Here is a 26,551-nt window from a genome sequence, read left to right on the forward strand (position 1 = left end):
CAGTTCTGCCATTTGGACAGGACCAATGAGGATAATGCATTAAAAAAAAAAAGTCCCTTAAAGACATTTTGACATAGTGTTCAGCTTCCTGTCTTATCTTGCAGCCTGCCCTACTAGGTCCTTTCACTTTCCATCTTCAGTGGCAGGTAAATAGTAAATATAGGTTGAGCTGAAAGGTACCTTAGTGTCTAGAAAACTCTGTCCATATAAAAAAGTTTGAGGGGAGAGTTTTTTATCCTAGAATCAATGTTAGATTTTAATGACACACATGATATTGCATTGACTCATGTAACTTGGAAAGATAGGGGTTCTGTAGTTCTTTAGCACCGTCAGCTTTAGGTCTCAAAAAGTCATGATCGGCTGGGCACGGTGGCTCAAGCCTGTAATCCCAGCACTTTGGGAGGCTGAGGCAGGTGGATCACGAGGTCAAGAGATCAAGACCATCCTGGTCAACATGGTGAAACCCCGTCTCTACTAAAAATACAAAAAATTAGCTGGGCATGGTGGCGCGTGCCTGTAATCCCAGCTACGCAGGAGGCTGAGGCAGGAGAATTTCCTGAACCCAGGAGGTGGAGGTTGTGGTGAGCCAAGATCGCACCATTGCACTCCAGCCCTCCAGCCTGGGTAACAAGAGTGAAACACTCTGTCTCAAAAAAAAAAAAAAAAAAAAAAAAAGTCATGATCTCTCTCTGCCCCTTTATTTGTATCTCTGTCTCATCTCTACATTTAAGCCTGTGAGTAGTAAAGAATTTGGCTGGCCCCCACTTTGTAGTCTTAGTGTAGCAGCAGCTGACCTTGCCAGAAAGAGCAACAATGTGACTCAGTGTGGGGGCTTTGGGTCATGTCGTATCAGTTAATGTGCAGACTGACATCAGCCCCATGAGTGATCAATCATGCCTGCATAATGGAGCCTCAATGAAACTCTGAACCCTGAAGCTCAAGTGAGCTTCTCTGGATGGCAGTACCCTGTGCATAATTGTCACACATCAATGCCAAGAGACTAATGTATCCTAATTCTACGGGGATAGGTCAGCAGAAGTTCTGCATTTGGAAATTTCCTAGATTCTGCTGTGTATCCTTTCCTTGTAATAAACTGACACCATAAGAATAAGAGCTTTCAGTGAGTTCTGTGAGTCCATCTAGCTAATTAGAAAACACGAGGATGGTTTTGGAAAACTTTTAAACTTGCATTTGGTGCCAGAAGTGAAGGCAGTCTTATAGAGGTTTTTATGTTTTCTAACTTGGTAGTTCAGACTTCTGCTGGTACAAATGGGTTGGCCAGACCCAGTGGCTCACGCCTGTAATCCCAGCTCTTTGGGAGGCGGAGTTGGGTGATGACCTGAGGTTAGGAGTTTGAGACCAGCCTGGCCAACATAGTGAAACCTCTTCTCTCCTAAAAATATGAAAAATTACAGGTGGTGCATGCCTATAATCCCAGCTACTCTGGAGGCTGAGGCAGGAGAATCACTTGAACCTGGGAGGTGGAAGTTGCAGTGAGCCGAGATTGCGGCACTGCACTCTAGATTGGCAAAAGAGCAAGACTTGTCCTCAAACAAACAAACAAACCTGGACAACAAACCAAGACTCCACCTCAAACAAACAAACAAACAAAAACAAATGGGTAGGCAATTCCTATACAAAGCGTGAGAAAGAAAAGAAATTGATTTAGGCAGCTCCAGGCTCGTGTTTTTACAGTTCATCAGTCCTAGAGGAGGGAGGTATTGTTCTCAGATTCAATACATAAAAATGTGGGACAAAGGTCTGAATAGTCTGGCTTGAGACATAAGTGAAAACTCTGAAACTATTACCATGGCTAGTGAGTGTGATAAAATAATTAAGATCCTTAGCAGAATAACATGAACATAGATGGGGAGGAAAAACAATCTTCCAAAGGAATGAGTGTCGGGGTGGGGTAGGGATAGGTAGCAGGCATTAGACTGTTTTTGAAATTGCTCTGGATAGGAAAAAAAAAAAAATATATATATATATATATATATATATACGTATATATATATATATGTATATATATATATATATATATATATATGGTCTAAAAATGTTATTGTGTCCCATTTAAAAGAAGAAAAATATAAACTAAACGTGCTCTAGAAATGTTTAAATCTTATTTTGAAGATTAACTCAAGTTTTTATTCGGTTTTTATAAGAGGCTTAAAAATGAACTACATTTCATTTTTGATTATGGCCAAACCAAAAAATGACATGCTTGTTTATGATTAAATACAAATATATTGATAGAAAAGGTGGAATTTTCTTATGCAGAGGATTAGCTGAAATAAGAGTACGTCTGAGAACAAGGTAAAATCATAACAACAGGAGAGAATTTGATTACTGCACTGAAACAGGATTGAATTTTTCACTGTAGAAACCTGATGAAAAAAGTTGAAAAAAAATGCTGAAGAGCATAGCACATTAAGTGAAGCCATATGTCATGATGAAAATTCAAGGAATTATTACTTTTAGAGAAAATAATAATCTTAAATTTGTTAGTCTATTTTGAGGGAAATATATTTATTATTCAAAATCACCTTTAGAATATATAGGACCATTTCCCTGTGGAATTGAAAATAGTTATTTCCAGGTTCTATACAGATATTTAGACATGGTTTTTTTTGTTTTTTGTTTTTGTTTTTTTTTTCTTTCCTGTTTTGTTTTTCTTGTTATAAGTTTTTCCAAAGTAAGTTTGGGTTACAGAAAATACATTATTGATTTTTCTGTTGTATTCAAAGTAGGGTTTTGTCCTTTAGAAAATTGGTTAGATCAACTGCGTTTGAGTGCTTTTTGCTATAGTTAAGATAAGTAGTAACATTTATAATTGACAGAATAATATAATATCTGATTTTTCTAAGTCAAAGTCTGTGAAACACTACATATTCCTATATAAATACATGTATATGTGTATTTATCTGTAAATGTGTTTCTACACAATTATAAATACATAGTAAAAGTGAAAAATTTGCTTTGTGTTATCCAAATGCCCAATTATTGTTTGTTTTAAAAGGAACCATTCCTTTATGCCAAAAACAGTCAAGCTGAGAGCCAAATCAGGAACACAGTCCCATTCACAATTGTCATAAAAAAAATAAAATACCTAGTAATACAGCTAACCAAGGAAGTGAAAATCTCTTCAAGGAGAACCAAAAACATTGCTCAAAGAGATGAGAGATGGCAAACAAATGGGAAAACATCCCATTCTCATGGATAGAAAGAGTCAATATTAAGATGGGTATACTGCCCAAAGCAATTTGTAGATTGAATCTTATTCCTATTAAACTACCATTTACATTCTTCCATTCTTCACAGAACTAGAAAAAAACTATTTTAAAATTCATATGGAACCAAAAAAGAGCCTGAATACCCAGGATAATCCTAAGAAAAAACAACAAAGCTGGAGGCTTCACAAGGCTACAGTAACCAAAACAGCATGGTACTGTTTCAAAAACAGATGCATAGACCAATGGAACAGAGTAGAGAACCCAGAAATAAGGCTGCACACCTACAACTATCTGATCTTTGACAAACCTGACAAAAACAAGTAATGGGGAAAGGATTCCCCATTATATAACAAATGGTGCTGGGATAACTGGCTAGCCATATGAAGAAGATTGAAACCGGACCCTTTCTTTATGTAATATACAAAAGTCAACTCAAAATGGATTAAATACTTCAATGTAAAGCCCTAAACTATAAAAACCCTGAAAGGCAAACTAGATAATACCATTCTAGACATAGTAATGAGAAAAGATTTTATGATGAAGATTCCAAAAGCAATTGCCCTGAAGCAAAAACTGGCAAACGAGATTTAATCAGACTAAAGAGCTTCTGCACATCAAAGGAAACTGAACACATTGAACAGACAACCTACAGATTGGGAGAAAATTTTTGCAAAGTATGCATCTTACAAAGGTAAATATCTATAATTAAAACTCTAAAACACTGATGAAAGAAATAGAAAATTGAAGAGGACACCAAAAATATAAAAAATATTTTATGTTCATGGATAGGAAGAATTAATATTGTTAACGTGTCCATACTACCTAAAGCAATAAAAATTCAAATCAATGCCTATTAAAATACCAATGACTTTCTTCACAGAAATAGAAAAAATAATTCTAAAGTTTATATGAAACTAGAAAAGACACAGAATAGCCAGCTCTATCCTAAGAAAAAGGAACAAAACTGGAGGAATCATATTAACTGACTTCAAGTGATACTACAGAGCGACAGTAACTAAAATAGCATGATACTAGTATAAAAACAGACACAAAGACCAATGGAATAGAATAGACAACCCGGAAACAAATCCACACACGTACAGTGGATTCATTTTTGTCAAAGTTGCCAAGAACATTCACTGGGGAAAAGACAGTTCCTTCAATGAATAGTGTTGAGAAAACTGGATATCCATATACAGAAGAATAAAACTAGACTGCTATCCCTTGCATCTACAAAAACAAAATCAAAATGGATTATAAATCTAAGATATCTAACTGTGAAACTCCTACAAGAAAACACTGGAGAAAATCTCCAGGATATTTGTCTGGGAAAAAATTCTTGAGGAGTACCTCGCCAGCATAGGAAACCAAGCCAAAAATGGACAAATGGTAACATATCAAGTTAAAAACCTCCTGTACAGCAAAGTATACAATCAGTAAAGTGAAGAGAGAACCCAAAGAATGAAAGAAAATATTTGCAAACCACACATATGACAAGGGATTAACCAGATTATATAAGGAGCTCAAACAACTCTACAGGAGAAAAATCTAGTAATACAATAAGAAAATGGGCAGAAAATTTGAGTAGACATCTCTCAAAAGAAGACATACAACTGGTAAACATGCATGTGAAAAGGTGCTTAACATCACTGATCACCAGAGAAATGCAAATCAAAACCACAATGAGATATCATCTCACCTCAGTTAAAATGACTTATATCCTAAGACAGGCAATAACAAATAATGGTGAAAATGTGGAGAAAAAGAGAACCCTTGCACATTGCTGGTGGGAATGTGAATTAGTACAACCACTATGGAGAACAGTTTGGAGGTTCTTCAAAAATCTATAAATTGAACTTCCATATGTTCCAGCAATCCCACTACTTGGCATATAACCCAAAGAAAGGATATTAGTATAGCTAAGAGATATCTGTACTCCTATGTTTGTTTCAGCACTGTTTACAATAGCTAAGATTTGAAAGCAACCTAAATGTCTATCAACAGATGAATGGATATGCAGCCATAAAAGAGAAAGAGATCCAGTCATTTGTAACAACATGGATGGAGCTGGAGATCATTATTTTAACTGAAATAAGCCAGAGAAAAATAAACATTGTATGTTCTCACTTAATTGTGGGATCTAAAAATCAAAATAATTGAACTCATGGACATAGGATGATTACCAGATACTGGGAAGAGTAATGGGAGGGTGGAAAGGGGTAGAGGGGGACCACTTAATTGGTACAAAATGTAGAAAAAAAATGATTAAGACCTATTTCACACTGAAACAGAGTGACTATCATCAATAGTTATGTAATTGTATATATTAAAATAATGTAAAGTGTGTAAAGGGACTGACTGTAACTCAAAGGATAAATACTTGAGGGAATGGATACCCCATTCTCCATGATGTGCTTATTTTACATTGCATGCCTATATTAAAACATTTTATATATTCCATAAATATATACACCTACTGTGCACCCACAAAAATTAAAAATAAAGAAAATTAAGTATAAAAGGAAAGTTAAGAATGGATAAATATTTTAAATATAAGTCATTTTTAGGTAGAGAGTTCATATGAGTTACTGTTTTGATCATGATACTATTAGAGTCATTTGGGACACTGGCAACAGGCATACACCAGCAGTGTCCTGAGAAAACCAGGTCTCTAGTTTCAGACCAGTGTACCATTTAAATAGTCGGTGAACACTTGTGTTTATTGTTGTTTGCATGGGCATTTAAGGATTAATGGAGAAGACCAGAGTTTTACACAGCTTTTTAAATGAGTTTATTTCCAAAGGAATTTTAAGAACTTCTGGTTTGTGTTATTCTGTAATCAAGAAATGGGAAAATATTGGAGCACTCAGGGATTATGAAATAGTTAAGAAGCAAAGCAATTGATTGACTTTGAACACATGTATATGTGACATATAAATTATAAAGAATCTGCTCAATATTTTATCAGCTCTTTTTAGATATCCAGTTTAACAGTCACTGAAATTGTACTAATTCAATTATGAATTGATTTTTATCACAAATAATGGTTAATAAAGCTTACCTTTCTTTTATCCACCAAGACCTCATATAAATTCTAATGAATAGTTAATTACTATTAACTAATAAGAATAGTTCAGATGATAGAGTCTAGAATTATTAGATAAGCTTGGTCCAAATTCTTTCTGTACTCTTTAATGATTTGAGAAACTTACTCTTTTATCCTATACCTTAGTTTCTACATCTACAAGATGAGAAAGCTATGCTGAGGACAATGATTGGAACTTTGTAAGTTCACTAAAATAGTACAACTTAACATTATTCTTATAAATGTACAAACTATGCTGTTGTCATTCTGAATTCTGTCTCTTTTGAAAATAGAGATCATTTCTGTTAATCAAGAGTTTTTAAGTACATTGTCTGTTCCTTTGCACAGTTGGCTGAGTCTCATATCCAGATAATGTATCACATTTTAGAGCACAAACAAAATTTTAGAGTGTGCAGCCAAACGGAGAGTTCTAATACCAATAACTGCATCATAATGTAGACTACCATTTAATTTATTGTCTGTGGCACTTTTTTCCCAAGTAAAAAATTCTGTTAACAATGCTTCCAAGTACTTTTTATTTCATATTTATTAGTCGTGGTAGCTCTGTCCAGGTAATAATTTAAAACTCTTAAAAAAGTAATATGCTGCTCCCTAGAAATTTATTAACATTATAATAACCTTAAAAGACTTGTAGATAATTTTGAGTCTGTTGAAATATTTAAATATGCTAAGATAGAGAAGGAACCATAATTGAATTAATTCTTTCCTGTTTATGAAAGAAGCATAAGTTCATTGCATAAAATTTAAATCAGGCAGGTGACAAAAATAGAAATCTCCCCAATCATATGGTTAGAGAAATGAGCTGCTAATTGCTAAACATCATTCATCTGCATAATACATGTGGAGAAATGAAGTTTTTACCTTCCTCATTGTCCCCAGCCTGATTATAGAGATTCTATAACTGATTTCAACTACTTATGCCTACTTTTTAATAAAGCAATTACAGCTAATTAGCTGGGATGTCAACCAACAAATCAAAGTCTTCATTTTGCCTTGATATTGTAATGAGCACTGAATAGGGAGGAAAAGTTTGAAAACTTCATACCCCTTTAGTTACACTCCTTATTGTCTTTTATTATTAGATTTCCACATGAATATTGATAGTACAATTAAGTTCATCCCTTCATACCAACCACTGTTAATGCATTTTCCAAAACCAATAATGAAATCAGTAAGGAATGTAGGAGAACAAGTTATATTTAAAATATCTGACCATTATGCAACTAAAACAACATTAGACAATAGTATGAGGTGGATACAAGTTTAAACCAGGTTAAAATACTGTTAAAGTAGCATGGGCTTATTAGGAAAGCTTTTATAAATCAGTTTTTCTCTAGCAGAGCTATGAATGACCATGAAAAATTACTAGATCATAAACTTTCCATAACTCTATACTGTCTGATCAAGGCCAACAACATAAATTCTAAGTCAAAGCTGAAATCATTTAGTTTCAATAAATCTCATCTTCCATCACTTAAATCACATTTTTGATAGTCCATCACAACTGTACTGATGGCTCATAGAAATTATTCAATAATATATTTCATGCACAAAAACCTTAGTAAAAAAGTAAATTACAAAAATAAAATTTGTTTATGAACATATCTTTGGGATTCTCATTACAAAGCTTAAGAAGTATAGCATCTTGTATTAGTCCTTCCTTGTACTTCTATAAAGAACTATATGAGACTGGGTAATTTATAAAGAAAAGATGTTTAATTGGCTCATGGTTCAGCAAGCTGTACAGGAAGCATTACTGGAGAGGCCAGGAAACTTACAATTATGGAGGAAGGGGAATGGGAAGCAAGCTCATCCTACATTGCTGAAGCAGAAGTAAGAGAAAGAAGGGAAGGTGGTATACACTTAAACAACTAGATCTCAAAACTCAATCGCTATTATGAGAACAGCAAGCAGGGAAATCTGCCTCCTTGATCCAGTCATTTCCTGCCACACCCCTCCTCCAACATTGGGGATAACACTGTGACATGAGATTTGAGAGGGGACACAAATCCAAACCATATCATCTTTTAAAGCTTAATATCTCAATAGTTTTATGTATCATATTATGAAAATAAATGTAAAGTAGTCCTGCCATTTATTTATAGATCAGGCATCTCTTTTCAGGAATAATACTTTTTTTGTTTTATACCAATTTTTTAGGAGGTATTTTAATACCTTCAAGGTATATTACATTCCCTGTACCTTTTCATTTATTGATTTAATTTTAAATTTATTTTTATTGATATATAATATTTGTACATTTTCATGGGATACACGTGACATTTTGTTACATGCATAGAATATGTAATGATCAAGTCAGGGTATTTAGAATATCCATCACTTCAAGCATTCATTATTTCCCTGTGTTGGGAACATTTCACATTCACTGTTCTAGCTATTTGGAAATATACAATATATTTTTGTTAACCATAGTCACTCTACTCTTTTATCAAATAATAGAATGTATTCCTTCTATCTAATTGTGTATTTGTACCCATTAACTCATGTGTCTTCATTGCCTCCCCCAACACCCTACTCAACTTCTGGAATCTATCATTCTGTTCTCTACCTCCATGAGATCACGTTTTTTAGCTTCTAAACATGAGTGAGAACATGTGATAGGTACTTGTATTTCTGACCTGTACCTTTTCATACTGCCCTTTTATAGCATTTATCAATATACTTATAATTAGTTGTGTTTGCGTCTATATTCCTTCATGGTTGGCAAGAATTAAGAGAGTAGATTAAAAAAGCATGCCTTATTCTATACTGCATCCACAATGCCCACTATAGAGTGTGTGATGCACAGCAGCTTCTCAGAAGATTGTTGAATAGAAATTGGTATCCTACTGCTTTTTTTCATGCTCATCAAAATTTCCCACAAGATGCTTAAAGCTCAACCTAAGATTGAAGTCGTAAGCTCCCAGTCTTCCCCTGATTCCCTAACTTCCCAGTGCAGTCCCCCTCCAATATTCCCCATCTACATAAATGTTGGCACCATCTATCCCAGAACCTGGGAATTATTCTTAACTCCTTTACCCCCTTCTCTCAAGCTTACCTATTTCCTGAATGCATTGAGATGCCTTCTATGTCTCTTCTCTTCTTGACAATAGGATAGTCTTTTGACTGGACTTTTTATTGCTTATTTTTTTTCTTCCTTTCTCTCACCTACCTTAGCCAGATTAATTGTTTTAACAAAATGCAAATATAATAATTCTACCACCTTGTTTAAAAATATATTTTATGGGTTTCTACCTGCTAAGATTTAAGCCCACACTCCCAAGTGTGGCTTATAACTTCCTTTTCAATCTAGTTTCTGTTTTTCTTTAGCCTAACTCCTAACCAAATCTCTTCTACTCTCATTCTCATCAGGCTGAAATAACATGCCGTAATCATTTGGACTTTGGAGGCTTTGCATGTACTTTGTGTACCCTTTTTTCTTTGTCTTTTCCCTTGTCTATCCATTAAGTAAGATTACTACTTCTACAGAGCTTTTCTCACCCCATAGGTTGAGGTCAGGTGCTCTTTCTGTATGTATTTGCTCTCTATTTCAATCTGACATTTTATTTTAATAATCACTTGTTTGTGTCACACATTGTATTGTAAAATTAGTAGAGTGGAGGCTGTATCTATTTTATTTATTGTTCTATACCTAAAGTATGACACGTACTAGGCACCTAAATATTTGAATTAATAAACAGATAAAGAACTGTTAAGGGGAAGCACTGAATAATATTAAGCAAGAGGATAACAGTACTGGCATTAAAATGAGAATAAGGATGCATAATATAAAGTAGACTCAAAATGGTGAATCAAAACCGCTTTAGATAACTCTTACAGGCACTGACTAAAAAAGTTGTTTTAATTAGAAAACTGAACTAACTGGTTGGAAGAAAGTGAGATTAAAAAAAATAAGAGAGAAATGCAATCAACAATCATCAGTTATGAAAAATAGCAGATTAAAGGTGGTCCTACTTGTTTTCCTGAGTAAAGGTTTCAGGCTTATTCTGGGTTGAGCACTTGTCCACACTGATGTACTGGACTGATAAAAGTGAGAAGAGCGTGTGTTGGATAGGTCATCCATTTGCAGCCTTGTTGAATTATAACTGTGGCTAGGCTCAATTCATTGAATGCTGAAAATCCCAATGATGACGTTTTGGAACCAGAGGGCTTTCATTATTCTTCAGCTCAGCTTGTCAGAGAGCCCTGCTGACAATTAAAACATTTGCCACAGGCAGCTTTGTTATTTCAAATTGTGTTTGACTCTGAGTTCATTCTTTTCTTTAACTCTCTTCCCTGAACAACCTATTTGATAGAGAGAGAAATGATATGTCCTTTAGTTTGTGATTTTAATTAATTCTTCCACTGTGCTGTTGGTAATCAAAGTAGTATAATTCGAGGTCTAATTTTTGAATAATAAGATTGTAGATCTGGAAAGCTCTCTCATTTCAGAGTTTAAGCAAGAGTTCATACAATTTAGGTTACTTACCTGAGGACAAACAGTTAATTTACAGTAGAGTAGGAACCCCAAAACCTGAGTCTCTTTACCTCTAATTTACTGTCATTGTGTCCTACCATATGGCATTTCTTTAATGTCTCTGCTGAGAAGAACATGGCAGGTGTAGCCACAATTCATAAGATTAGTTACAACCATCAGATAGTAATAACAGCCAGTGGGTTGCTGACCTGGTCTAATTTCAAATAAGTGACTCCAGCAATAAAAACACAAAACCCTGATATCTCATTTGTAATAACCTGTCCAAAAGAACTTGAAGTTCGGCCGGGCGCGGTGGCTCAAGCCTGTAATCCTAGCACTTTGGGAGGCCGAGGCGGGTGGATCACGAGGTCAAGAGATAGAGACCATCCTGGTCAACATGGTGAAACCCCGTCTCTACTAAAAATACTAAAAATTAGCTGGGCATGGTGGCACGTGCCTGTAATCCCAGCTACTCAGGAGGCTGAGGCAGGAGAATTGCCTGAACCCAGGAGGCAGAGGTTGCAGTGAGCCGAGATCGCGCCATTGCACTCCAGCCTGGGTAACGAGAGCGAAACTCCGTCTCAAAAAAAAAAAAAAAAAAAAAAAGAACTTGAAGTTCTTTTAACTTGAAGTTCTTTTAACTTGAAGCTTTTCTATTAGTACTAGTCCACATTTTATAAATATATTATCACGTGTATTTTTTTCTAAATGTCCCAGAAGTTATATAGACAGGTTATAAAATTCCTGTGGTTTGAATGTGCCCCCCAAAGTCCCTGTGTTGGAAACTTAATCCCCAATCAAAAATGTTGAGACATGGGACTTTTAAGAGGTGATTAGGTTCACCAGGGAGGGCTCTATGTTCATGAATGGATCAAAGACTTTAATATGGGATTGGATTATGATAAACAAATGAGTCTGGTTTCCTTCCTTCTCTCTTGCATACTTGCTCTCTTGCCCTTCTGCCTTCCACCATGGAATGACACAGCAAGAGGGCCCTCACCAGATAGCAGGCTTTTCGACTTTTGACTTTTCAGTGTCCAAAACTGTAAGAAATAAATCTCTGTTCTTTATAAATTATCCAGGCTCAGCATTCTGTTATAGTGGTAGAAACAGACTAAGGCAGTAATCATGTTCTTATTTCCTTTTAAAATCTCATTTTACCTAGAATACCTCACTTGAGACACAGTGGGTCTACTCTGCCTTCCAAGTCATTATCTCCCATTACCAAGCATGAACCCCTAGGCCTACTCCTCCTGCCACTTACGGAATTTTGGACTCCAGTAACTCTTATGTGCTCACAACAAAGACCAAGGCAGGGTACTCTACTAAAGGTTAAAAATTGTCAAATCCATTTGAGCACTGTTTTTCTCTTTCTGAATCAAATCTATTTCCTTCATGTATTCTCCTTAGCTTTCAGGAAACAATCACTGTCTCCTTTTCAATATAATGAAAAAATAAAAGCACCCAGCAGTTATCGCTGAAAATTCTGAGCAAGAATTTAACATTTTTCTCATCTCTGCAATTTCTTCAAGTTATTGATCTAGTTCAAAGTTATTCAGATATTTTGTGTATTTAAAACTTTTTTTAAAAAAAGGTTGAATGAAGTGTGTCTGTAAGTGAAAGTTTATCCTTTCAGTGTAGTTTAACATGAACAATATTTTATTATGTAAATTTTTTATATATTGTGTGATTACATAATCTATTTTGATAAGCCCCTAAGCCACTTTGCTTTAGTAAATCAAACACTTGGAAAAATACGCTATCGGGGCTGATGAAGTTACCACTTAATTTGGCAAGTGAGCACTCTATTCAGTAGGATTATAACCAAAAAGTGTCTAAACACCCCTTAGCAACAAGTTTTGTAGAGACTTGGACATTGAGAAGAATAAGCGCAGTTATGCTCACTAATAAAATCATTTTCATATAAAATAATAATTCTGTAAACTAGAGTGATTAAACTCAAATAATAGATATAATGTACCTAATCATATGGAGCCATTTTCTTGTTATGCTGAGGTACTTTCAGTTCTCCTGTTGGCCTTTCATTTCCTCCTTTTCAAACCCTGTTAGCTGCCAAATCCCTCACCTGGCCTGCCTGCACCCATGGCTACCTAGCTGATTTTTACTCAAACATTTTGCCTAGTGTTAACTTAGCCATGGCTTCCACCAGGACGCCAGCCATGATCACTCTTTGCCCTGCCACTCACTGCCAGTAGAGAATGGGTGCCCCTTTTATGTGCGTCTACAGGACTTAGTTATAGCAGTTACCATGTTGTTGTTGTAATTGCCTATTAAATAGACTATATGACAAATGAGTGTTTATAATTTTCTACCCTAAGCTCCATGAATACAGGAACCATGTTGTTTGTCTGTCATATTTCTAGTGCCAAGTACAATGACCACTATATGCTGGAGGCTTTCATTTCACACACACACACACACACACACACACACACACACACACTCTTTCTCTCTCTCTCTCTCTCTCTCTCTCTCTCTCTCTCTCTCTCACACACACACACACACACACATGTTTTATAAATGTTATTTTTCTTAGAATAAATGTTGACCACATATCAACTTTATGATGTAAAAATGAAATTATTAAAACCTATTAGAAAGCCTTTTAAAATGTTTTCTAAATTGTGTGTTTTAAAGAAAGTATTTGTGTTAGTGCTGAAAAATATTCAACTTCTTGATTCAAAAGAATACATTTCAATTGTAGCCCTATTTTGTTGTTCATGAACTGTTAACCAACTGCCTCAAGTCAAGAAAATTTTAAGTCTTCTTGTAAGAGAACAGCTGCAAAAAATATGTGAGAAATAATGACCTTAATGCTCCAAAGAGGTCAAATGCACCTAAAACACATGTATGCATTGGTTAAAGTTAGGAATTAAATCAGGCAGCAAGATGTTATTTTTTTTTTTTTTTTTTTTTTTGAGACGGAGTTTCGCTCTTGTTACCCAGGCTGGAGTGCAATGGCGCGATCTCGGCTCACCGCAACCTCCGCCTCCTGGGCTCAGGCAATTCTCCTGCCTCAGCCTCCTGAGTAGCTCGGATTACACAAGATGTTATTTTATGCCTATGCTGGCAATCTTTAAATTGGTCTTGATCCTTGTTATTTATTTAATTACTTTAAAGATTAATTTATTACTTTAACAACTATAAATGAACAAAGAAATTTTTGGATGTAGATGCTCACTAATTTTTAGTAAACACTAATATATTCATGTTCTAATATATTTGAGTTCTACCTATAATATTAGGCACACATGGTAGCCTTCTAATGAGTATTTTTAACACCTCATTATTCATTCAGTCCTTTGGAAACTACATACTAAGTACAATGTACACAACTTGGGTGATGGGTGCACTAAAATCTCAGAATTCAATACTGTGTAATTTCATCCATGTAACCAAAAACCACTTGTACCTCAAAACCTATTAAAATAAATATTTAAAAAATTTACTGAATGTTTATTATCTAGGGTTCTGTCCTTGGATTACAGCTGCGATTCAGGCAGGCATGTTTCTACATTGTTAAGGGGCTTTCATTCTAGTGAGTGGGGTGACAGAGAACAAGACAATAAAAAGGCCACCAAAGGATCAAGGTGATTCCAAATGATGGTATGTACTGTAAAGTTAGTGAGGCAAAGTGATGTGAAAAAGAATGAAAAGTGGGAACAGGTGCTTTTTATTTTGATGTCAAGAAAGGTGGATCTGAAGAGGTAGTATTTGTGTTGTCAATTCAATGACAGGAAGTCAGCAGGGAGACATAGTCTTCTAGGCACAGAAACAGGTCAGACTAAAGGTCCTTAGGGAGAATGTATCTGAATGTATGAGAAACACATTTAAAGGTAATATGTCTGTACATAGTGACAAAGGGCAGGAAACCAATAATGAGGTCAAAGAAGCTAGCAGGACCTAGGCAAGCTATGGATTTGGATTCTAATATAAGAGAAATAGAAAGCAATTGAAGGCCATTGGTATGCCATAGTGTTGTGTTGTATTGGTGATGGTTATTGGACTTCAGGCATTAAGAGTTGAATTAATCACAATCTTTAATAATCAATGTGAAAAGCATTTCTTTTATTAATCATTTTTTTCTAATCTCCATTCTTATTTTTCTCACTCTAGGTCTCAATTCTAATTCTTTGGTTAAGATTGTTTTTAGTATTGAATAACAACTATTCAGAAACGTGCAAGGAGAATGTAAACACACGTGTGTAAGACAATGGAAAGATAAGCCATGAAGTGGGAGAAAATATTTGCAACTCACATTTCAGACTGGTACCTGTATCTAGAATATCTGAAGGACTCAAATTGTTTGTTTATTCGCTATTCAATTGAGTCAGGCATATATTCTTGTTATTAATTTCTTGTCAGATGAATAGTTTGTAAGTTTTTCTCTCATTCTGTAGGTTATCCCTTAACTTTGTTGATTACTTTTCTCTTTTTCGCAGAAACTTTTTAGCTTGATGTAATGACACTTGTCTGTTTTGGCTTTTGTTGCCTGTGTTTTTGAGGTCTTACCTAAGAAATTTATGTCTAGATCAATGTCCTGAAGTGTTTCCCCAAGGTTGTCTTTTAGTGGTTTTGTAGTTTGGCATTACATTTTAGCCTTTAATCCATTTTGAGTTGATTTTTGTTTGTGGTAAAAAAAATGGGGATCTAAGTTTATTCTTTCTGCATATGGCTATCCAGTTTTTACAGCACCATTTATTAAAGAGAGTGTCCTTTGCCCCATGCATATTGTTGGCATTTTTGTTAAAACTCAGTTGGCTGTACATGCTTATATTTATTTCTTGGTTCTCTACTTGGTTCTATTGGTCTATGAATTTGCTTTTATGCCAGTACCATGCTATTGTTTCTACTATAGCTTGGTAGTGTAATTCAGAATCAAGTAGTCTGATGCCTACACCTTTTTTCTTTCTGCTCACTATTGCTTTAGCTATTTAAGGTTTCTGTGGTCCCATACGAGCCAGCAATATGTCTCAGGGTTCTACCCAAGAGAAGTGGAAATATGCAAAATCTTTCGTACCAATGGTTGTAGAAACTTTATTCATAACCAGTGAAAACTGGGAATCTAGATGACCTTCAATCAGTGATAGACTGTCAATGTTCTATAGGCCAGGCCTACTAGAACATACTTGTAGATGAACAAGTTGGGTTTTTTATTCATTGAAGTAAGGGAGAATGCTCACCAAAGGAAACTGTTAGGTAACTCAGTAAGATAGCGTTAAAAAGAACTAATTATGTAATTTGTTCTTTGGTTGGGTAACTTTGGAGAGGGTCTAAGGAAGCAGCAGTTCATTCTGCTGAAGGTGTAGTAAGAAACTGGGAGCAATTCTATTACTGAATATCTCAATACATCTGAACTATTGGGAAGGCAGACATAAATGTGGTTAAAACTAAAGTTGGTAAAAAATTGGAAGTTACTTATTTAAGGAGAGGCCGGGATGCTTTGTATTTTGAGGCTTGAAGAATAGCTTTGTCTGAAGTGGATATTCTGTGAGATTGTTTATGTCCAACAAGGGAACAGGGCAGCTTAGCTATAAACACAGATCAGTTTGTAATAACATCGAGGCCTAACTGTGAACATCAGATCAGTTCCTGGACCTTATGGGCTGATTTTTATTTATTTATTTTTTTCAAGATAAACATACCATATAATGAAATACTACTTAAAGAGAAAAATAAAAGAGGTATTGATTCACATATGAACAAGAATAAATCTTAGATGCATTTTGCCAAGAAAAGGAAGCCATCTTGAAGACAACATACTGCTTGATTTCACCAAAAAAGGTAAAACTGTAGAGAGGAAGACAGATCAGTGGTTGCCAGAAATTGGAAATGGGAAAAGTAGTTTCTATAATGGTGTAGCATAAGAAAATTTCAGGGGTAATGAGACTGAGAGGTGAATAATATCTGTTAAAACTCGCATAAAATGGCCCACTACGAAAAGTGATTTTTACCAATTGAAAAAATAAAACCAAACCAGGATGTGTGAAAAAGATTGGGGAGGGAAATTATACAGACTGTGGCAAATGTGTCTAATTGTATTATAAATTAATTGCATAGTCTCATCTAAGCAGATGGAGAGGAAAGGGACTGAGCTAAGTAACTTTAGAAGGCCATGTTTTGACTGCGTACCCTTAAGACCAAAGAGAGAAATGTATACAAACAGTGGACTTTAGTTTGTAAATTTATTTTTCTTAAGACTATGGGCTAGAAATTATGAACGTCTTCATTTTTATGCTAGAATTGACAAGAGGTAAATATAAATAATAGGGAAGTTATAACTGGAGAAAGAAGTTGCAAATAAATAAACAGGAAAGGCTAGATTAAACTTATGCAAGACTGAGTTAGAAGTATCAATACAGACTCATTTAAAAATTATATAATTTTGTAAATAAAGATAAGCATATTTAGAAATACATGTAGATATGTATCTGTATATAAGTTGGGATGCATACTTACATTTCCTAGCTCTGTCTGCTGATAAATACTTAAAGTAATGGCACATCAGTAGCAATTAACACATCTAGACCTCTGATCTTGGCTTGTAGAATAAAGAGCCAGAAATCAATACAGGCACTAGAACTTCTATAATAAACAAACAATGCAAAAAGAAAAACAAGAATCTTTGTAGAACTCGTTGATTCCAGGACTGGGGCAGGGAATAACACAAGATGGTACGGGAGCATCTTGTGTTTCCAGAATTCAAGAAAGTGCTAAAAAAAGTTGGAGACATATTTGAAAGGCACAGGAACTAATCTGAAAGAGCGCTCAATGGACAAAAATGGAGCACATTGAACAATGAAATAAGTATAGTAATGGATTATAAATCAAAGAATATATGAGTCCATATTAATATAAGTAAATGGCAGAGAAATAAAAATATTAAGAAAAATTTCAATTAATAAATATATAAAATGAAGAAGATATAAAGTCCTTGTTAGAACCCTTCATTAATAATTGCCATAAGCAAGATCCATGCAGAAAAGCTGAAAAAATTAGTGAAATTTAAAGCAGAAACAAGACATGTGCATTGTCTGATATTTTCTTCCCTGAAACATTTATTAATGCCAAGGGGAAAGAGTAAGTCCCTAGGAGAAAATCCTGGCAGACACCATCTTAGCAAAATAATCAGTGTGCACATCCCCAATAATACATACCAATATTATATGTCTTTTGATACAATGCCCAGAGAAGAGAACATCACTTCTGTGCTATCCTTTCCAATAATGCAAATGTTCAGAAATGAAAAAACAGATATACAAACTCAAATTTAGGAACATCCTACAAAGTAATGAATGTTAAGATATGGAAGAAAGGGTTAAGGGACTGTTAAGATTGGAGATTAAGGAGATATGAAAACTAAGTGCAGTATAGAATCCTGGATTGAATCCTAGAAAATAAAAAGAATTTTAGCAGAAAGAAAGGTGAAATCCGAATACATCCTGCACTTTAATAGTATTGTAACAAAGTTAAATTTTTATCTTCAATAATTGCATTACAGTTTTGCAACTCGTCTTTCAATCTAAGGCTCCCTGCTTCCAACTCTCTCTCCATCATATTTGTGTGCTTATTTATATGCAAAGGTATTAAAACCAGAGACACAACTCCTAGAGCCAAGCTGATAAGAAGTGAGCTTGCCTGGATTAAGAGGGAAAGAGGAGTGGGGTTAGTAGCTAAATACTAGCTAGCATTTTTTTTAGCACTTTACTATATGCCAAGCGCTTTTTGTTGTTGTCGTTTGTCTGTTGAGGTGCAGTCTCACTCTATTGCCCAAGCCAGATGCAGTGGTGCAACCTCAGATCACTGCAACCTCCACCACCTGGGTTCAAGCAATTTTACTGCCTCAGTCTCCTGACTAGCTGGGATTACAGGCATGCATTACCACACTTGGCTAATTTTTGTATTTTTAGTACAGACAGATTTCACCCTGTTGGACAGGCTGGTCTCAAACTCCTGACCTCAAGTCATCTGCCTGCTTCTGCCTCCCAGAGTGCTGGGATTACAGGCATGAGCCACCGTACCCATCTATGCCACTTGCTTTTAACACTTCACTTCATTTAAATCCTCAAAACAACCAAACGAGGTAGATGTATCATTTTTATCCTCTAAAAATGAAAAACTCCAGCTGAAAAATTTTAAATACTTTTGTAAGATTACTTTTCTATATTCAAACCCAGTTCATCTGACTTAGGTATGTGCACTTAACTGTTAACACAAGTTACCTGAATTAACAGTGACTAGGAAGAAACCCACAGACTTCCTTTTTCAGTGTTTATAGAATTATCTTGGTTTGTATATTCTTTCAAATTTCACATTCCAGTAGATTATTCATCCCTTTGAGCCATTTTTGGCTTCTGCCAGCTACTACACCAATTTATACGTTATTGATACCCAGATAATATGTACTAATAAAGGATGCTAACATTTTTCATGAGACTTTTAAAATTATATTTGCTCAGTACAATATAAAAGTAATGAATCCATAATGTTGATTTTGATAATCAGATACAATCCACCTATTCCCGAAGTCAACATATGAAATCTTAGAAGACTTCTGAAATATGTGATATTATGAAGCAAAATGTTATAAAATTACTGAACTTAATCTCTGAAGAACTATGCACATTTTGCAGTCTTCATATACAATGAAGTATAAAAGTTATAAAATTGTTCTGAAAGCAGTGCTGACTTTTGTCCTTAGGCTTAATTTTTCTCAAGTAGTTTAGCTTAAATTATTATTTCAATATTCATTTACTTGAGGTCCCTTTCTGGGTCTCCTAGGCAGGTTAATATCAGCTGATAAATACATATTCGCTTTAGGTCCCTATTACCAAGTCCTGCTCTTTGCCTGAACACTTAGAGTACAGATTTTAGTACTGATTATTTTACAGTTGATTTCTCTTGAGGCCTTTGCTTTCCTTCATTAAATATGTCCCCTAGTGATTTTAACTCAGGATATTAGTTTTGATCATTAAATGTCCCTGAATAAATGGGATACTCATGTTTTGCATACTCTTCATGGCAATTTCTTGAGTTAGCTTTACCTTTTCACTTGATTCAGTGATTAAAGATTAGTAAATATCTTTACATTTCCTTAGAATTGGTAAGAAAAAACCTGCTGGTTTGATGAAAAAATGATTGATTTTATTTTATTTTTTATACTGCATGATAATTTGACCACTGTCTAAATATTTTAGAACATACAATTTTGCTTTTATCTATATTGTGCCTAGTGTGTATTTGGGCTAAAATTGCATGATTGAGAGCACCCATGGCCAATGAAGTTCATTTAAAGCACAACTATTATCTCTTAGGGAGTAAAAGCCTAGTTCAGGTTTAAGAAACAGAGTGGCAAGATCCATCATGAGGTATGCCCTGGTTGAGAGGCCTAAGTGGAAACTTGCATATGTTTGCCATCCCCAAAAGGGTCCAGAGGCTTTATAATTTCTTGTTTAGAATCTCACTTCTGTATTATTTAACAGAAGACAGATGTTATGGCCTAAACGTGACAATTTTGTATTATGCAGTTGAATGAGGGGAGTACCACCTGAATGAGGGGAGTGTCAGTCTGTTTGCCACAGCATGGTGTTCTGAACAAGCCCAAGTCCAGCAAAACAAACAAACAAGCAAGCAAACAAACAAAAAAACAAATGTCAAAGTTGACTATCATATGGAGATCTGTACCACAGTTCCTAAGGAGGATTGTCTTTTCCTGATGAGAATCTGTCTTTAGCCCAGCTTTGCTGATTGTGCTCTCCTTCCTCATGGAGGGTGTTCCTTTCATCTCTCAGCTTTCCTTCTCTATTAGACTCCTCATTTGCACTGATGCTGAAACTTTTCATAATAGTTTCTAGTGATTCCATTGTTCCATAGATGAGGGGCAGTGCAAAACAAAACTAAAATTCTAAGTTGCCCAGCCAACTAAATGAACCCTTCTCTTGGCTAAGGGCATTCCAAAGTTAACCTGAAAAACTAGTTCATGTGGGAAAGGGAGGTCCTACATGCCTCATTGTACCCTTCTTCCTTTAGAGTTCAGGAACAATTGACCAGCATTAACATTAAACAGGGATCTCAAGACTGACAAAACAGACTCTGTAGCAATGAGATACCAAATTCCAACTTGACTCTAATATAGCATCAGATGAAAGAGAACAAACAGGACCTGAAAGAAACCAAATTATTTTACCCCAAAATATATTTTTTGATATATTTTGAAATGGCCTTGCAAAGCTGACTTTTGTGGAATAAATCAATATTCTGCAGAGAATCCCCTTCCCTTTCCAGGTCTTTTCCTTGATCCTGGAGAGAATTAACTAAGAGTCTGGCACCCTTTCGGGCCTAGTTAAGAGCTCTAAAGTCTGCTGTCTGGGCTTTATCTTCATAATAAAAATCTTGATCCTTAAAACCTCTTATCTTACCAGAGATCCTCCTTTCTGTTGATTCCAACTCTTTTGATAATAACTTAACTCTTTCAACCAATTGCCAGTCACAAAATCTTTGAATCCACCTGAGACCTGGAAGCTCCCCTACTTTGAATTGTTCCACCTTTCTGGACTGAACCAATGTACACCTTACCTGTATGGATTGATGTCTGCCTGTAACTTCTATCTCCCTAAAATGTATAAAGTTAAGCTGTGAAATAAACACCTTGGGCACATGTTCTTAGAACCTCCTGGGGCTGTGTCATGGTCATGGTCATCACATTTGGCTCAGAGTAAATCTCTTCAAATACTTACGGAGTTTGATTTTTTTTATCGATGCCATGCAACCTGAATCAAGCTAGTACAGACATCACAGACTGTCAGATGAAAGTGCTTAATCTATTTCATGGAAAAGCAACATGGAAAACATTATAATTTATTAATTTTTATTTTATTTATTTTACATTAAAACCATGTTTTCATGAAACGTTTTAATTTGCTATGGCATTTCTTATTATATTTCTTCCTTTTAAGGTATGTATCATCCTGTTGCACAACAATGTTTTACAGCAATGTGTGTACTTAATGTCACTTAAAAATGGCTAAAGTGGGCCAGGCATGGTGGCTCATGCCTGAAATATCAGCAATTTGGGCTGCCAAGGTGGGTGGATCATGAGGTCAAAAGACAGAGACCATCCTGGCCAAAACAGTGAAATCCTGTCTCTGTTAAAAATACAAAAATAACCTGGATGGGATTGTACATACCTGTAGGCCCAGCTACTTGGGAGGCTGAGGCAGGAGAATTGCTTGAACCTGGGAAGTGGAGGTTACAGTGAGCCGAGATTGTGCCACTTCACTCCAGCCTGGCAACAGAGTGAGACTCTGTCTGAAAAAAGAAAAAAAAAAAAAAAAAGGTTAACATGGTAAATTCCATTTACATTTTACATCAATTAAACCCAAAATATAATAACATACAATTGCTGATTAATTCTCTTATTTTAGAATAAATTCTCTCATCTAATTTTCTCATTTTAAAGTTTGCAAGTTACAATTGCTAACTTTAGTGAACTCATCAGTAAATAGTATCTCGGAGCTCTCAGAGGACAAATATAATACAATTTAACAAATGTTTCAACATAAGAACAGCACAAAGAACTTTCAGCCTTTTAATTGTAAGCAATTTTTTGTTAATGCTAGAAGATTAGAGAATTCTGTAAGGTACATTAAAGGCAAACAGATTTGGTTTCATATTCTTTTATATTATCTTTATCATAATCAAGACTGGGTTTAAATATTAGCTAAATGACTATACATTTTCAGAGTCTCATTTTAACATCTAATTTTTAAAAAGTTGTAGAGTTCAAAAGAATGTATGAATATACAATAATGGAATAAACATGGATTGTTTGTTATTACCTAGACTCTTGATTCAGAGAGGCTTGTTTCGAATGCTGTGTTTATCACTTACTGCGTGGCCTTAGACAAGTTACTTAATCGCTAGGGTTTAGTTTCTTCATACATAAAAATAGAGAAACCATAGTACCTTTCACTATAGACTGTTGCATAGATAAAATGATTTAATGAATCACTTAACACAGTACCTGATACATTGCAAAAATTCAGAAAAAGGGTAATTATAGTACCTATAACAAATGATGCTTTTGAAGATTTCATGAAATAGTATGTGCAAAATACATAGCATTGTCCATCATACCATAACAATTCAGTCAATGCCAGGTATTAATGCCATTATTATGTGTATCAAAATTTTATGGTAGCATCATGTATCGTGATTCAGCCATTTCCTTAATCTTGCATCACTGCAACACCTTTGAAATGCCCAGATCCATCCTACTATTTCTCTTTTTTCATATTGATCTTCTAGAATATCACTTTCCTCATTGCTGGTTGTCTTTCCAGAAATTTTCCATGGTTTTCCCTTGTGTGATAAATCTAAGCTGTTAGAGGAATAGTTGCAAATTGATTCAATGATGCTAGATTCAGCCTCATACGTTCTGGCTCTATCATGAATTTGCCTCAGAAACTATGCGAACATTGTGCATATTACTTTTTTTAAAAAATCTAAGGATCAGTTACCTCATCTATAAAAGAGGACAATCATAGTTTCTATCTTATAGGTTATTGTACAGATAGATGAAAAAAGGAATGTAAGAGAGTTTCTCAGACAGTAAATTTTCAGTAAAATGTAGCTCACTGTCATTTATTGGATAGCTTCAATTGTTAGAACTGTCATAGAAAAATTGTACTAGCAAAGTTAAACAAGAAAGGAAGACTTTATGCAAGACTATTACAATAGGGAAGAGAGACTGAATTCAACTCGGCTTCAACAAAGGGCTTGAGAGGTATTAAGAGCTGGGTTGCAGAGGAACATAGGTTACCTGTGTTCTCTAGTTGAGCTTACCTGAAGAAAAAGTAAATTTTCTCTTATTTTCCTCATAGGAGATAGTTGTACAACATAGAGCCAGGTACTCACTACAGTTAGACTGCTACCTTTCCACAAACACTTTAAGATAAACTATCTTCCGTGATAATTATATTTCAGAGGCTCCCACATCATTGAGAAAGACATTCCCCAGAGCTTAAAACTGGAGGGTCTTTTGAGGAGATTTGCATACATTTCAGAGAGGCAGAGAAAAATTTTAATGACAAATTTTCTAATGTAAATGTTCTAAGAAAAGGGAAGTCAAGGGCCTGCAGTCAGGAAGAAACCTGTCCAAAATTTAGTCAAGTGAGGGGAATGTTTAGGCTGTCTTGGTCAGAACGTTCTTTATATGCTTACAACAACTTCCATATTGTCCCATATACCTTTTGTTCTAAATTGTCCTCTGGAGCAACACTGAGTCAGTTTATAACCCAGCCTTTCTTGATCTCTTGCTCATGTCTTGTTTGATTTGAGCTGAAAGTAAAGCTTTGTTCAAGAATTCAAATAGTCCCCTTGACTGTTTTTTCTAAGGTTTTTACTACCTGATTGTTCAAAAGAGGTCAACAGCAAGTACTTCTTGGAAATTAATTTTTTTTAAAAGTCCATGTAGAGTAAGTAAATAGAGGGTTTTTCTTGTTGTTTTGATTTTTTTTTCATGTTTGCAATATAAACTCTTTAACTGTGTTTAGATGGAAAAGTATGACAAGGATCCAGAACCCCTGTTATGTTGGATAACTCTTTATGGCTTCATTATTCAGCATAACAAAAACATGTCTTATCAGGTATTGCAAATTCACTTGGGATCAGAGGACAGACTTAGTAAGGAACAATAGTCACTCATAAAAATGTATCTTCATTATTCATTCATTTATCCAGTACTTACTTGTCAAGTCCCGACTATGTTTCAGGACTGAAGCCAGATAGACTAAGGTATATTATATGTTGTACTTAGCCCTTTACTTACTGGGTCTGTGATCATAAGTAAAGTATTCATTATTTCAAACCTTTAACATTTCAAATCCCGTATACATATAAATTAGGTATAATAGTAGTGCTTATTGGTTATGGGATGAATTGTATCCTCCCTCAAATTTATATGTTGAAGTCTTTAGCACATCATAATATATTGGAGTTAGAATTTTTAATGAGGTAATTAAGGCAAAATATGGTCATATGGGTAGATTCTAATCCAGTCTGACTGGTGTCCACATAAGAAGAGAGGATTAGAATACAGATACACATAAAGGTTATATGAAGACACTGGAGGAAGATGGTTACATGCAAGCCAAAGAGAGAAGTCTTAGAAGAAACCAACCCTGCTTTACCTTGATCTCAGGCTTCTAGCTTTCAGAGCTGTAAGAAAATAAATTTTTATTAAGTAACCCAGTGTATGGCACTTTATTTTGGCAGCTATAGCAAACTAACATATTACCTTAAAAAACAGTAGAGACATTAAATGAGAAAATGCATATAAGCATATTTCAAGGCCCTAACACCAGTCTCTATACTTTCTTTCTTTACCCTGGCCTGTATTCTCCTGTCAGATAATCTTAAGACACAAATGCCATCTCCCTCATAGAACAATTCAAGGTTCTGATAATGACATGATACAGAGGGGAGCTCTACATCCTGAGGATAGTAATTTGTACAGAATTCCTTTAATGCAGTATTCTTGCTCTGCCTTGCATTTTTCTCTCATCTCAGTACTGAGATGATGCAGATAGTCCTTGACATGTAACTCACTTTATCTTGGACTCCTCTTCAGTGACTAGACAGTATATTGCAAACAGCACACAAAAATTCAGATATTGTCAAATTGAATTGAATCACTTAATTTTGTGCATGTGAGTGTGGGGAGAATAATAAAGAAAGTGTAGAAGTGTGATACTCATTGTGATTGAATTTTTCAAGAGGTTGCCAATTCCCATTTATTTTTACCAACAAATATACACCTAGCAGAATCATTTGAGTAATTTTCAAGAAGTGGATTCAATTGCCTTTATAAATGGGCATCAGTACACTGTGTGAGTCACTGTTAAAATGTCTTTTTGTGATAGGCATATAGTCAGAAAATGATCTCTGAAAGTAATGGATAGCAGATAATAACTTTAATTTTTTTCTACTTATTCTCCACGTTATTTTTTAAGTATGTTGACTGGACAATGCAGCATATAGGAAAATCACTTCCATATTTACGACTACTTTATTACAAGAAGAATCATGTTCAAAGAAAGTGTAAAAACATTTAATGTTTATATTTTATCAAAAAGCAAAAGCACCTGTACATGCATACATACACCTCTCCGCCACACACATACACAAAAGCTTTGGGGATTTTTAGTTCTAGTTGCCCAAAATGTGATGGATATGAAAAGACAAAGTAAAAAATACATATATTCCCATTAAATATATGATTCTTTATGGTGCTTTTCTTACATTAAGAATGGCAATGATATTGTTTACACTGCCCTGTAATCTGCTTCGTTGTTAGCTTAATATGTCTTAACAATACTTCTATGTCAAAATGTATAGTCTTCATTTCTTTTAACTTCTTCAAAACTGTTCAAAATTTCTTCCTTGGAATAAGTTGGAATTTGAAATAATTTCATTTATTCCATTTAGAATAATATTTAAAATATTATAACAGATTTATTTATAAACAACATATTTGCACTTTTTTTCTCTCTTTCATCTTGGCTGGAGTGCAGTGGTTTAATCATAGCTCACAACAGCCTAGGACTCCTGGGTTTAAGCAATCTTCCTGCCTCAGCCTCCCAAATGACTGGAACTATAGGCATGTGCCACTATGTCTGTCTGATTTTTTAAAGTTTTCATAGAGATGGGATCTCC

This window comes from Saimiri boliviensis, chromosome 12, assembly GCF_048565385.1.
Source record: "Saimiri boliviensis isolate mSaiBol1 chromosome 12, mSaiBol1.pri, whole genome shotgun sequence".
NCBI lineage: Eukaryota > Metazoa > Chordata > Mammalia > Primates > Cebidae > Saimiri > Saimiri boliviensis.